Here is a 14,683-nt window from a genome sequence, read left to right as displayed (position 1 = left end):
TGGGAACCACTGAAATGTCCGTGACAGGTGAACGGATAAAGATGTGGTACGTATATACAATGGAACACTACTCAGCCATAAAAAAATGAAATAATGCCATTTGCAGCAACATGGATAGACCTGGAGATGATCAGACTAAGTCAGAAAGAGAAAGACGAATACCGTATGATATCATTTGTATGTGGGAATCTAAAATGACGCAAACGATCTTATCTGTGAAACAGAGACAGACACAGGCCCAGAGAACAGACTGGTTGTCAAGGGGGAGGGGTCTAAGAGAATGTTGCATTGGGAGTTTGGGATTGGCAGATGCTATTTTTTTGTTGTTGTTCCTGGAGAAGGAAATGGCAACCCACTCCAGTGTTCTAGCCTGGAGAATCCCAGGGACAGAGGAGCCTGGTGGGCTGCTGTCTATGGGGTCGCACAGAGTCAGACACGACTGACGCGACCTAGCAGCAGCAGCAGCATTCTTTTTAAAAATTTGTTAATTAATTAATTTATTTTAATTGGAGGATAATTCCTTCACAATATTGTGATGGTTTTTGCCATACATCAACATGAATCAGCCACGGGTGCACACGTGTCCCCCCATCCTGAGCGCCCCCACCTCCCTCCCTACCTCATCCCTCTGGGTTGCCCCAGAGCACCGACTTTGAGCGCCATGCTTCATGCATTGAACTTGCACTGGTCACCTATTTTACATATGGTAATATACCTATTTCAATCTTATTCTCTCATATCATCCCAGCTTTGCCTTGTCCTACATAGTCCAAAAGTCTGGTATAATAGGCTCCGGTTTCATCCACCACATTAGAACTGACTCAAATGTGTTCTTAGAACACTTTCTAACACCATACACAAAGATAAACTCAAAATGGATTAAAGAGCTAAATGTAAGACCAGAAACTATAAAACTCCTAGAGGAGAACATAGGCAGAACACTCTCTGACATAAATCATAGCAAGATCCTCTATGACCCACCTCCCAGAGTAATGGAAATAAAAGCAAAAATAAGCAAATGGGACCTAATTAAACTTAGAAACTTTTCCACGACAAAGGAAACTATAAGCATGTGAAAAGGCAGCCTTCGGAATGGGAGAAAATAGTAGTAAACAAAGCAACTGACAAAGAATCTCCAAAATCTCCAAAACCCGGTCTACAAGCAGCTCATACAGCTCAATACCAGATGCTAATTTTTTTTTAACCATTGTTTTTTGCTTCTCTTGGGTCTGAATCTTTCACCATTTTCTCTCTCCCCAGCCTCTCCTATTTTCTCTGGTCACAGAAGTACACAGACCCCCAGCATTCTTATAAATCCCTTTTACCCCTAGTCACCATGCCGCCAGGTCTGTGATCAAGCCCCTCACTAGCGCCCCCTCCTCCCATCGTCTCTCTTTATCTCTCTTCTGCTGGCTCTTCTTCCTCCTTCCTTTCCCTGAACATGGACATTCCCTAATGCCCTTTTGTTTCTCGGTACCCTCTTGTCCTTGAAACTCATTACTGTCCATGGCTTTAACCAGATACCCCAGACCATACGCTTCTCTCAAGTTCCAGTCCCAAATTTCCTCCTGTCCGTTGTACATTTCCAACTGGATACCCCAGAGGCTGCTCAGCATGTCCTGACTGCATTTAGCTTCCGTCTCCCAATCTGCTCATCATCCTGTTATCATCAAGATTCCAGGGACTCTGACTCTCCCCTCTCCCTCACCTCACATGTCCATTTTGCCACTAAGCCCCTTGGATTCACCATCACGATAGTGTTACTAATCTACTATGAGAGGCTATGAATTGGTCTCTCTGTCTCCAGAGGACCCAGTCCACTCCTTCCTGCTGAGCATGCCTGGACTAATCCTTGAACAGCAGGCCTCTGATTATGTTACTCTCTGCCTCAGAACTTTCAAGGGCTCCTCCTGGTTACAGACTTTCAGCGGGGCATCCCACGGTCTCACAATGTGAGAGATTATGGTGCTTTAATGGTTAACCTACAATAGGCTTGACCTCTTAAGACCTGAGATGAAATCCTGAATGTGTCACTTACTAATAATGTGACCCTGGGTGAGGAGCCTCACCTCTATAAGCCTGTGTTTTCTTATCTCTAAAAGGCGAATAGCATTACTTCCAATCAGCTGTCTTGACCAGTCAATCTTAAAGGAAATCAACCCTGAGTATTCACTGGAAGGACTGATGCTGAAGCTCCAATACTTTGGCCACCTGATGCGAAGAGCCGACTCATTTGAAAAGACTTGATGTTGGGAAAGATTGAGGGCAGGAGGAGAAGGGGAAGACAGAGGATGAGATGGTTGGATGGCATCTCCGATTCAATGGACATGAGTTTGAGCAGACTCCGGGAGATGGTGAAGGACTGGAAAGCCTGGTGTGCTGCAGTCCATGGGGTTGAAAAGTGTTGGACATGAATAAGCAACAACAATCTTGAGGATTAAATAAGATAATATACATAAAGTTTTTATTCTTATTCAAGTGAAACCAGGAGCTACCTTGTAGCTTCTATCATTACCATCCCATTTAAAGACATTAGCAAAAAGTGCCTGCTGCAAAGTATTTGCTCAACGAATCACTGTTTTCCCAAGCTGTTACTTGAGTGTGTACCTCTGATGTTACTTTTATTTTTAAATGATTTGTTCCCGTCGCTTTTCATTATGACAAGTGACAGGATTTTCAAATGCATATATTTACTATAGAACAGAGGTCAGCAAACTTTTCTGTAAAGGGCCAGAGAGTAAATATTTTAGCTTAGGTGGGCCATGTATGGTCTATGTCACAACTACTCAATTCTGTTGTGATAGCACAAAAGCAGCTATGGGCCACATATAAATGACTGGGGATAGGTGTGTCCAAAAAAATCCTTTAATGGACACTGAAATTTGGATTAATATAATTCTTACACGGGCTTCCCTGGTGGCTCAGAAGGTGGTAAAGAATCTGTCTGCAACTCAGAAGACCAGGGTTCAATCCCTGGGTTGGGAAGATCCCTTGGAGGAGGACATGGGAACCCACTGCAGTATTCTTGCCCTCAGAATCCCATGGACAGAAGGGCCAGAGGGCTACAGTTGCCAAGAGTCATACATCACTGAGCAACTAAACACACAATTTTTACATGGCATTAAATATTCTTCTTTCGATGTTTTCCAACCATTTAAAAAAGTAGAATCTATTCTTAGCCGATGGGCCGTATAAGAACAGATAATGGGCTAGATGTGGTCTCTGGGGCCATTTGCTGACCCCTGGTACAGAGTGTTCATTACATTTAAACAATAAATGGTGAATTAACAAGAATAGTATGAAGTAAAGAAGAGCAGAGATGATACGTGGATCTGGAGAATATTCTGACAGTGGTGCAAGAATAATCTAAGTTGGGGAAACACATCGATAAAAGTTCATGGCCCACAAAGACCTGGTTCAACCTAGCTGTCCAGTTCCATCTCCTCCAAGACCCAGCTAGGCCAGGCTTCGGTCTCCCACATATCCGGCACCTTCCCAAGTCCTTTGTTTTCGAATACCCTCTCTGAGTCATTTTTATTCACAGTACTTCTGACATCAAAAGTGTGGGATTTTCCCAGAGCAACAACTAGATCAATTCTCCAGACACCAGCTGCATGTTCAACCCCATCCTAACAGTGTTCTTGGCCAGGTTCCTCTGTCCATGGGACTTCCCAGGCAAGGATACCGGAGTGGGTTGCCATTTCCTGCTCTAAGGGAACTTTTAGACCCAGGGATTGAACTCGCATCTCCTACGTTGGCAGATTCTTTACCACTGAGCCACCAGGGAAGCCCTTACTTCCCATTATCAGTTTATTATAAAGGATATGATGAAGGATACAAAAGAACAGCCAGATGGAGGGGTATACAGGACGAGAAATGGAATGGTCTGGAACAGAGGGGCCTCTGTCAGGAACAGAGACCAAATATACATTTCTTATTTTATCATATCACCCCTTCCCATGATGCTCATGAAAATCATGTCCTGTAAGAGCCATATTAAATACCATCTGTTAAAAGCCCTCCAGTGCTTCCTCCCCACCTCCCATATACATTATTTCCCCCCCTCTGCCCCTTCTTTTCATGCCCTCTTCTCTTGGTAACAGCCTGCAGCCACCTTCATTACTGTACTTGTATTACAGTCATTTGACTATTTATCTGACTTAAAACCAAGGTTGTTAAGGGCCTGGGACTTTATCTAGCTAGGATTGGGCAGTGCCTGGCACAAAACAGGCACTCAGGAAGCATTTATTGAATTTTGCTTCTTTGAATTGAAAATGGAATTTGACATTATTTTGGCCACTGTGTTGCTGGCATAATGGAGTGGAAGGGATTAGCTCATCCAATTGCAGTCAATGGAGCAGGTCTGGTGGCAAGGCCACACCCTCGGGGCATGGCTGGCAGGCGGAGAGTGGCATCAGGTCTGTGAGGCTGCGATGCTAGTCTGTATTAGTGAAACCTTCAGGAAGTAGGTCTGAAAAGAGAGAAAAGTAGGGCTTCCTAGAGCTTGCCATGCATCCGAGAGGCTAAACAAAAAGCCCAGAGCAGTTCAACTGCTGATTGTCCTGGGCCTCCAGAGAGCCCAGGGCTGAGAAGGGCGTCCCGATAGCATCACCATGCCCCAGTTCTCCGGAGTGAATCAGGCTCTGATGCAACTGGCAAAGGGCCTTCATCACGAGCCCCATCTCGCAGGTTCCGTACAGACGAGCTTTGTCATTTCTCTGAGGGAATCACTGCCATTTCTCTTCCAAGCTCAAAGCAGCTCCCCCTACCCCATCTGGCCCTCATGAGATGACGATTTAAACAGCTCTGATGACCAGGTTTCAATAGGTGAGGAGAACTGATTAAACAACAGTGACCCAAATAACCTTAGTGGTACCGATGCTTTCTTGAAGCCAGTGGAAGTTTTGCCAAATTAAAGGATGTCAGGATGAGATATTACGAATATCAGTTTCCTTCTCTCTGGCAGTGGAGAGGATTAATTAAATGCTTGTGAAATGCTTTGAAAATTTAAGCTGTTAAGAATTACTGTTCTGTGTAATAGGGAAAAAATAGAAATCTTGGCTCATTAAAGCTGTAATGTTGTAAGCCTGAGTGCTTTTTCCAGGATATCTTTGAGGGCTACATTTTTATTAAAAGGAGGGGAGAAGGAGAAAGAAAAGAAATGTTTCTACAAGTTGCATACACATGTGCCTGAAAGTCAACCTGATTAATCCATGCTTTTGTTGATTAAGAAATGAGCTGTGAGAAGCTGTTTCTTATTGCCTACCAAAGAGACAGTTACTAGGAATCGAGTGTTTAAACGTGCGGGGAGAGTTTATCAGCAGACACACACTTGCTTTCTCTCAATGGATTCAGGGATTCCAAGGCTGCGAGACTGAATGCATGTAAACAAGGAGTTCCATGTGCTTGGATGGCCTTTTCCATCTTAACATCAGCACGAGGCAACATTCTCCCGCCTTCACTCTGTTGGCAGATTTGCCCAGGGATGCCTTTGCTTTGTTTCCAGAGGTTCTGTGATATTCAAAAGAGCGCCATCCTCAGTGGACCCTCACCTCTCTTTCAACCCACACTGCCTGAGGTCTTAGACTTCCTTTTGTGTCTGCACTCCTATTGTTGCTGCAACATTACCACAAATGCAATGACTTAAAACAGCAATGTATTCTCTTCCAGTTCCGGATGTCACCAGTCTAAAATCAGTCACTCTGGGCTAAAGTCAAGGTGCTGGAAGGGCTAGTTCCTTCTGGCGGATCCAGAGGAGGATCCACTTCCTTGCATTTCCAGCCTCTGGAGGCCGTTTGCATTTCCTGGCTTGTGACTCTTTCCTGGCTTACTCTGATTGCTGCTTCCCTCCTCACAGCTCTTTCTATCAAACTTTCCTGATTGCCTCTTTCTTTAGAAGACCCTGTGATTACACTGGATGCTCCTGGATAGTCCAGGATAATATTCTCATCTCAAGATCCTTAACTCAATCATACCTGCAAAGTCCCCCTCCCAACATCACAGGATCTGGGAGCAGGGGCAGGGGGCTGGGGTGAGGGGGGAAGATTGTTGCATTTGGGGCGATCATTATTCTATCTACTACAGCCTCCATCTGTTTTTTGTTTGTTTTTTTTTCCCCCTGTCTACTCAAGTCAGGCTCTGTTCTAAATGTTTAACATGGATAATTTTCACACTCACCCTAGAAGACGGGGTCTGTTACTATAGATAAGGAAACTTGGACGCAAAAAGGTTAGATTACTTGCCTGGGGTCACTAATCTAGTACTCAAGCCTAAAACTCACAGACTTTGTCCTTAAAGACTTTTATTGCCTTTACTGTTTTTAATTATAAAAGTAGGGACTTTCCTGGTGGTCCAGCTTTCACTGCTGTGGCAGTGAAATTCTTGATCAGGGATTTAAGTTCCTGCAAGCCACTCAGCTTGGCCAAAAAAAAAATATAAAAGTCAAGCAATATAGGTGATTAAAAATAATTCAAATGAAAATCCTTCTCCCTCTCCTTCACCCCGACATTAGCCATATCCTAACAGTCCTTGTCAACTATATTGTTTCCAGTAATCACCCCACACCTTAATGTTATAATTTGCCTTAATTTTTCAATTAATATAGAGAGTTGTAGGTAGTTGTTCAGATAATATAATGTATACCTTTACTAATTCTTCTACAATTATTCAAATGAAAATGCTGAATTTAAAAATTCTCATCAAAGACCTCAGAGCTCTGGAGAAGAATTCATGCGTAAATCCTTAAAGATCAATGGACTTTTGCTGAAACACACAGACATAGAGCAAAGAGTAACGGCCTTGGAGCCAGGTGGGCCTGATTGTCAGCTTTCACTCCACTCGTTATTTTTAGGTACCCTTGGAAAAGTTACTTTTCCTCTCTATTTCAGTTTCCTTATCCATATGATACTCCTTTCATATATGTTGTTAGCTTTAAAGTAACTAACTTGTAAATTCAAGCACATTAGGAGTCCAATAAATGCTAGTTCTTCCAAGAAAGAAGGAACAAATGTCTTCCAACAGGGAATGAAAACATAGAAACTAAACATCGTAAATAGATTTCCTAGACAGCCAAGGTTTTTAGGACATGGTCCTTGTCTAGTATTTACTCATTTGCTCAGCAAAAATGTTAAGGGCTCTCTATGGCATTGTGCTAGGCCTTGATGGGGACACAATGGTGACTGCTGTGCCCTTCCCTGTAAAAGAAAGGCTGGGTGTATTCCTTAGCACAGAACAGGAAATCAACATAGAAGTTTTAAAAAGTCTAACTTCTGGTGACTATAAAGAAAAGATTTGGATCTGTGGAAATAAGTATGTGTGTATTGAGAGGTCAGGGGAGGCAGGCATTGTATCAAGAGCTCTGGATGGGATGGACACTAATTGCGTTTCATTGATGTAAGACTGCTATCTGGAAAGTAATTAGTCTTAATACCATTCATCCCCACAGACTGCCAGGTACCTAAAAACCTAAATGGTTTTCCAGCTTCTTGCAAAATTTAGTGCCTAGCACATAACATTTTTTGAGAAGAAAGAGATTAAGGAAAAAAAGTTGTGGACGAATGCACTTTCTGATCACTGAGGACCTTTCGGCAGTTAGTCCCTACCATGTTTTGGGGTATTTATGCTGTAGCTCCAATTTCTTCTCCACCTGGTTTGTTAGAATTTGTTTTGGATGCTGTTTAATACATTCACCACCCCCAGGAAGGTACTGGCTGTCAACAGGTGTGTCTGATAAAGAAAACATTGTTTCTGCTTTGCGTTAGACATGTCTGACATGTTGGGACCTGCTTCCCTTCTCAAAGCTGATAGGAATCTAGTATTTGGGAGGGAGGCGTGCATGCCTGTTTCAGGCCAAGAAAGGCTCCCGGTTTGGCTTGCGGCAGAGCTCAGCTTGGAAGGGAATGCTAATATGTCTTCAGAGCTATCCATGTTAGTTGAATGATAAATGGGTATTAACGAGCTAACGTAAGAGAAGATATTAATAGCAATGGTTTCCTGGGCAAAAGATATCTATGATTGCCTGGAAACAAACACAGCCCATCAGTGATCCGGGAATGATGGCTTTGGCCTTGTGAACCAATCTGTACAAAAATAATTGTATTGACATTAGACACTTAGAAATGAAGTATACTGTCTTAACTGGTTTTGCCAATTTTTATGGTGTTATCTGGAATTGCATGTAATCATGCAAAGGACGAGTTGCTTTGACTGTATGGAGGGCAGCCAGTGGGCCTTGAATAACACTAGCACATTCATCAAGTGAGCCAGTGAACTAGTAGAGGCTTGATGGAAGAGAAGTTTGAGAAACAGACCTTCCAAAAACTAATGGATTTCAGAGGCCCGCCCATATAGAAAGCTACCAGTTAGAGCAGGAGCAGGAAAGGAACTTAACAAAGGCAGGATTTATACTCTGGAAAAATGAAGCTGGTGACTGGGAGAGGGGAAGGTGATGCTAAGTTGAGGCTAAGGCTTTGAGCTTTCGGGGGAACATTTGGAAAGGTACTGTTGCATTGTATTGTCGTATTGGAGGGGAAATAACGAGTTGAGAGTTTTGTATAACTGAGGAATTCCCTGGCCATCTGGTGGTTAAGACTCGGCACTTGCACTGCCAGGGGCCTGGATTGGATCCCTGGTCAGGGAATTAAGATCCTGCCAGTTGAGTGGTGTTTCCAAAAAACAAAACTAGAATATATATATATTATTATTATTATAAAAGTTGAATTCATATTCCTTAAATTAAGAACATTGGTGTGCCCAAAGATTTACATAGGTGCACCTGAGTGCTCTTAATCCATAGAACAGTTTAAAACAGTCATACAAGAGAATGTGGGAGAAAGAATACGTATATGTATGTATTTTTGGCAAATTTCCATGTGAAAGAAATAATGATATCCAATTTTGAACATGACTCAGTTATTAAAAATCATGGACTAATGCAGTCAGTCAAAACACTTTCTACTTATTCCACTTGCTCCTACTTCATCTCTTGGTAAAATCTCACCAGACATCATGGAAAGAACAGTTCTTTTTGAGAAGATGTCAATAAATTGGTCTCAGACCTATATTAAATGTCAAGTTACTGTGAATTTATATAAGATCCCCAAATCTAGATTCTGTTATCAGTGTCTGCTTTATTCATGATTAGCAAAGAAGAAAGTCACATCATTTCCTATCACTAGAGTCTTTATTATGGGTCACCTACAGAATTAGCACTTTACATTCCACTGGAGCAGAGGAAATTGCCATTTGACGTGATTCAAGGGGACTAGGAAGGTTGAAATATTTTCCCCATCTGGCCTGAAAATATTTGGCACTCATCCTGAAATCCCATCAAGTAGAGGACTATTTGGATTGGCTTTAGAATTTATAGAAATGCTTTTCTTTAGATTAACTGTCATGGAAGCAGAGTTGCCTCCCTATTGAGAAAAGGATGTGTAGTTACTTCACAGTGGGGCTATTTTCCTTCCAATGTTTAAAACTTTAATAGTGTGTTCGTGTCCCACTCATATCTATCAGCCATTCATACCCTCAGTAGGAATGAACTAAACCAGATTAAGCCCCTCCCAAATCTAGATGAGATTAGTGGGGATGAAATTATTCTCATGAGCTAGTTTTGTATAAAAGGGAAGGGGGAGAAGGAAGCAGTAGTTCCAACTTTTCTACAGGAGAGCAGGTACCAACCTAGCCAAGAAAATCAAGTTCGAGAATTCCAGAAACAGACGTTGCTTCTGACACTTCGTAAGTGACTTGTGGTGTCTTCAGGCAACACTTTGTCCTGGGAACTCCTGCAGCTTAAAAGCATCCACCAATTTATAAGGTACTCCAGCACGGGGTGAAAGGAATTAGTGTCATTTTTGGACGGGCAAAATGCTGTTGATTAATGCATATTAATGGTCTAACAGGGAAAAGGGACAGGGATATGAGGGCCAAAATTTGATTTTGGCAAAGCATGATATTTGGAATTTTGATTGCTGCAAAACAATATGCACTGTAACTTATGGGCAATTCAAAGGATTTTCAAGGACAATTTTGATTATACTTACTTTTTTTTAATGGGCAGAGTTTAAACCCTAACTCTGGTAAGCTGTGATGTCACTATATGTTAAGCCTACCTACACATTTGTATGTACATATGTTTGTTTCATGTCTACCTCTAAAAATTAAAAAAAGGTAGAATGTTCCTCAGACTCTGACGAGACACAGCTCAAATCTCAGTGGGAGAGGAAGGTAAAGTTTGAAAACTGAGGGAATCTGGGAGTCTCTCTGCTCTCTCTTCTAAGACAATACCAGGTTTTCCTTGAGACCAACGCTCTCAGCTCTCTTTATAAAGAAGTAGCTTTTGCAAAGGTAGAGAGAATTGTGTCCCACTGGCTAATTCCACGTTTGCTCAGTCACTTAGTCATGTATGACTGCGCAGCCCCTTGGGCTGTTGCTTGCCAGGCTTCTCTGTCCATGGAACTTCCCAGGCAAGATTACTGGAGTGGGGTGCCATTTCCTACTCCAGGGGATCTTCCTGACCCAGGGATTGAGCTCGTGTCTCTTGCATCTCCTGGATTGGCCAGCTGATTCTTTACCTGTGGGTCACTTGGGAAGCCTTCCTCATTTCATTTTTTAAAAATTAATTTTATTGAAGTATAGTTGATTTACAATGTTGTGTTAATTTTTGCTGTATGGCAAAGTGATTCAGTATACATATATATATACTTTTTCATATTATTTTCCATTATGGTTTATTATAGGATGTTGGATATAGTTCTCTGTGCTAAAAATAGGACTTTGTTGTTTTTTTTTTTTTTTTTTTTGCACTAATGGATTTTATTTTTATTTTATTTTTTTTTAATTTTAAAATCTTTAATTTTTACATGTGTTCCCAAACATGAAAGGACTTTGTTGTTTATCCATTCTATATATGATAGTTTGTACTTGCTAATTCCAAACTCCCAACCCATCCCTCGCCCTTGGCAGCCACAAGTCTGTTTTCTATGTCTGTGAGTCTCTGTTGCCTTGATATGTTCATCTGTGTCATATTTTAGATTCCACGTTTAAGTGATATCATATAGTATTTTCTTTCTTTCTTGGCTTAGCATGATAATCTCTAGGGCCATCCATGTTGCTGAGCCCCGGTGGCTCAGAGGGTAAAGCGCCTGCCTGAAATGCAGGAGATGGGAGTTCGATCCCTGGGTTGGGAAGATCCCTTGGAGAAGGAAATGGCAACCTGCTCCAGTACTCTTGCCGGGAAAATCACATGGACGGAGGAAGCTGGTAGGCTACAGTCCATGTTGCTACAATGGCATTATTTATTTTTTTTATGGCTGAATAGTGTTCCATTCATATCTATCTTTTTAATTTAGTTTATTGAATTCTATCTTAAAAGTACGTACCATATTCCATCTTGTAATGTCCAGTTTTGCCTTAATTGAATTGAAATTGACAAACCTCAAAATGACTGTTGAAAAAGAAACCTGGGTTTTCCTCATTAATTCCCCTACTAGGCTCTGTTCTCTGTGACTCCAGAGAATCTGCTAGAACACACATCTCTGCTCCACCCTAAACAGGGGTGGGCTAGGATAGGGTTGGGTTAGGTGGAGCTGGGACTGTGGGGAATGACCCACAACCTCCTTCCTAAGTCCTGGGCTTCTGTTTCCAGCTCCTCTCTGCACGTTCCCCAGGCACTTCACACCTAATGCCTCCAAAACAAGAATTTACTTTTCTTTGTTTCCTCCCTGTCCATCACCATTTACCAAGCTAGAAATCTCAGAATAGGCTTTAGAGCAGAGCATGGAAGAAGGGCTTGGGTTTGAATCCTGCCTCTTGCCACTTAGTAGCTCTGTGACCTTAGGCAAGTTATTTGACCTCTTCATGCCTCGGTTGCCGTGTATCAAATGGGGATAATAATGGTATTGCTTTATGGAGTTTTTGTGAGGAGTAATGAGGTAATGCACGCGACTGAAACAGAGCAGATGCTTAAGAATGGTCACTAATACATCTATCGGGTCGCAACTTAGTGACTAAACAACAACAAAAACTATTTCTACTATATTTTTGTCATTATCACCAGCCTCAGGTCTTTGATCTCCACATCCTACCCTCCCTGAATCCACCTGATTGCTTTCTAGAGCCAATTGTCTCTCCAAGACTCTCACCATGTCTGTTGTCAGCTGTTTGGCTCAGGCCTTCATTTCTTGCCTAGACCGAAGCGTTCTCTGGTCACCCTTTGCTCATTTTGGCCAGTTTCAGCCAAACTCTACCTCCCCGTCACACTGTGACTTAGACACACGTTTTCCTTTTGTGATTGTCCCTTCCATATCTGACCTCAGTTTGGAAGGATTTTTTTTTTTTCCTCCTCCTACCTTTTAGCTGAGGCTCAGTTTCAAGTTTATTCCTGAGTGAATGAATCCTTTTTCAGCCTCACTAGCCTGAGAAGTGCTGTCCATTACATAATTTGGCACTTTGGCCCACAAAACCCAGCAGTCTCTGAACTCCATTGACTGTTTACATCACTTACCTATAACTTGTGCCCTTCTCTTATCCCCCAGAAAAAAATCTGCAGTGGAGTTGTTCTCCATTCCAGGAATTGGGAAATGCTTTCTTCTGAAATAGGGCTTCCCTGGTGGCTCAGATAGTAAAGAACCTGCTTGCAATGCAGGAGACCTGAGTTCAATCCCTGGGTTGGGAAGATTCCCTGAAGAAGGAAATGGCTACCTACTTCAGTATTCTTGCCTGGAGAATTCCATGGACAGAGGAGCCTGGTGAGCTACATACAGTCCATGGGGTGGCAAAGTCGGACACAACTGAGCAACTAACTCACTTTCACTTTCCTCTGAAATGCCTTTCATCTTTTTCAAGTCCTTCACTTTCCAGTAAGTCACCCCTGACCCCCAACTGGTTCAGTTCAGTTCAGTCGCTCAGCCATCTTGTCCAACTCTTTGCGACCCCATGGACTGCACTCAGGCTTCCCAGTCCATCACCAACTTCCAGAGCTTGCTCAAACTCATGTCCATCAAGTCGGTGACGCCATCCGACTGTCTCATCCTCTGTCATCCCCTTCTCCTCCTACCTTCAATCTTTCCCAGCATCAAGGTCTTTTCCAGTGAGTCAGTTCTTTGCATCAGGTGGCCAAAGTATTGGAGTTTCAGCTTCAGGATCAGTCCTTCCAATGAATATTCAGGACTGATTTCCTTTAGGATCGACTGATTTGATCTCCTTGCAGTCCAAGGGACTCTCAAGAGTCTTCTCCAACACCACAGTTCAAAAGCGTCAATGCTTCAGCACTCAGCTTTTTTTATGGTCCCACTCTCACACCCATACATGATTACTGGGAAAACCGTAACACGGACCTTTGTCCGTAAAGTTAATGTCTCTGCTGTCTAGGTTTGTCATAGCTTTTCTTCCAAGGAGCAAGTGTCTTTTAATTTCATGGCTGCAGTCACCATCTGCATTGATTTTGGAGCCCAAGAAAATAAAATCTGTCACTATTTCTCTATCTATTTGCCATGAAGTGTTGGGACCGGATGCCATGATCTTCGTATTTTGAATGCTGAGTTTTAAGCCAGCTCTTTCACTCTCCTCTTTCACTTTCATCAAGAGGCTCTTCAGTTCCTCTTTGGTTTCTGCCGTAAGGGTGGTGTTATCTGCATATCTGAGGTTATTGAAATTTCTCCCTGCAATTGCAATTTGATTGCAGCTTGTGTTTTACCCAGTCCAGCATTTCATATGATGTACTCTTTATATATGTTAAATAAACAAGGTGACAATATACAGCCTTGATATACTCCTTTCCCAATTTGGAACCAGTCCGTTGCTCCTTGTCCAACTTTAACTGGTTAATTCCTTCTAATCCTTAGCTTCTTTACTTAGTCACCTGTCATATTATATACCTGGCTTGTTACATACCTTCTTAGCACCAGGGACCGTCCACCACCCCCCTTTTTGCAACATTTTCCCCAGCCGTAGTCATAGATTTTTAAGACTGATTTTTTATGTTCCCCACTAGATACTATATACATGAATGTAGGACTGGTGGCTCTGTACTCCTAGAACCCAACACGGTGTTGAAGAATGAATAAATAATGTCTTCACTCAGTAAACTCCAAGCCCGACCAAGCAATGTATAACAGAACCTGTCAGAATTTATTGTTGAAGAAATTACTGCAGGGGCCTATACAATTCACCCAAGTTCTTCAAGTGACTTTTGGGCTTCGGGGACCAGCATATTAGTAGTATAACTTGCGGTTAAGAACACGTGATTTTTTTACTTTCCCAACCTCAAGAAACAGTGTGCTAATAGTCCCGGAGGAAGAGAGTAGCCACAAAAAGCAAGTACTAGGTTGAGAACAGAAGTAGAAGTATCAACACAGACACAGTCTACAGATTTGTTGGGGGAAGCTGGAAATTAGCAGCTTGCATTAGTACTTAAAGATATTAATAACCGTGTGCCTCTCACTTTCAAGCCGAAAGTTTTGTGTTCTCAGGGGTGCTTGCATTAAAAACTTCCCATCTAAAATGATTTCCTATTGATAGGAACTTGGACACAATGCGAGACTGTTCCTTGGTGGTTTCTAAAGTCTCATATAAAAAGTGCTTTTTGTTTTCACACAATACTATTTTTATGGAGGCTCTTACATGGAAATCCAGTTTAAGGTCTGACACTATAGCCTTTGCTCTGGTATATACTTTGTATTTGTTA

The sequence above is a fragment of the Capricornis sumatraensis genome, chromosome 20 (genome assembly GCF_032405125.1).
Source record: "Capricornis sumatraensis isolate serow.1 chromosome 20, serow.2, whole genome shotgun sequence".
NCBI classification, from domain to species: Eukaryota; Metazoa; Chordata; class Mammalia; order Artiodactyla; family Bovidae; genus Capricornis; species Capricornis sumatraensis.
Note: the sequence above shows the minus strand (reverse complement) of the source record.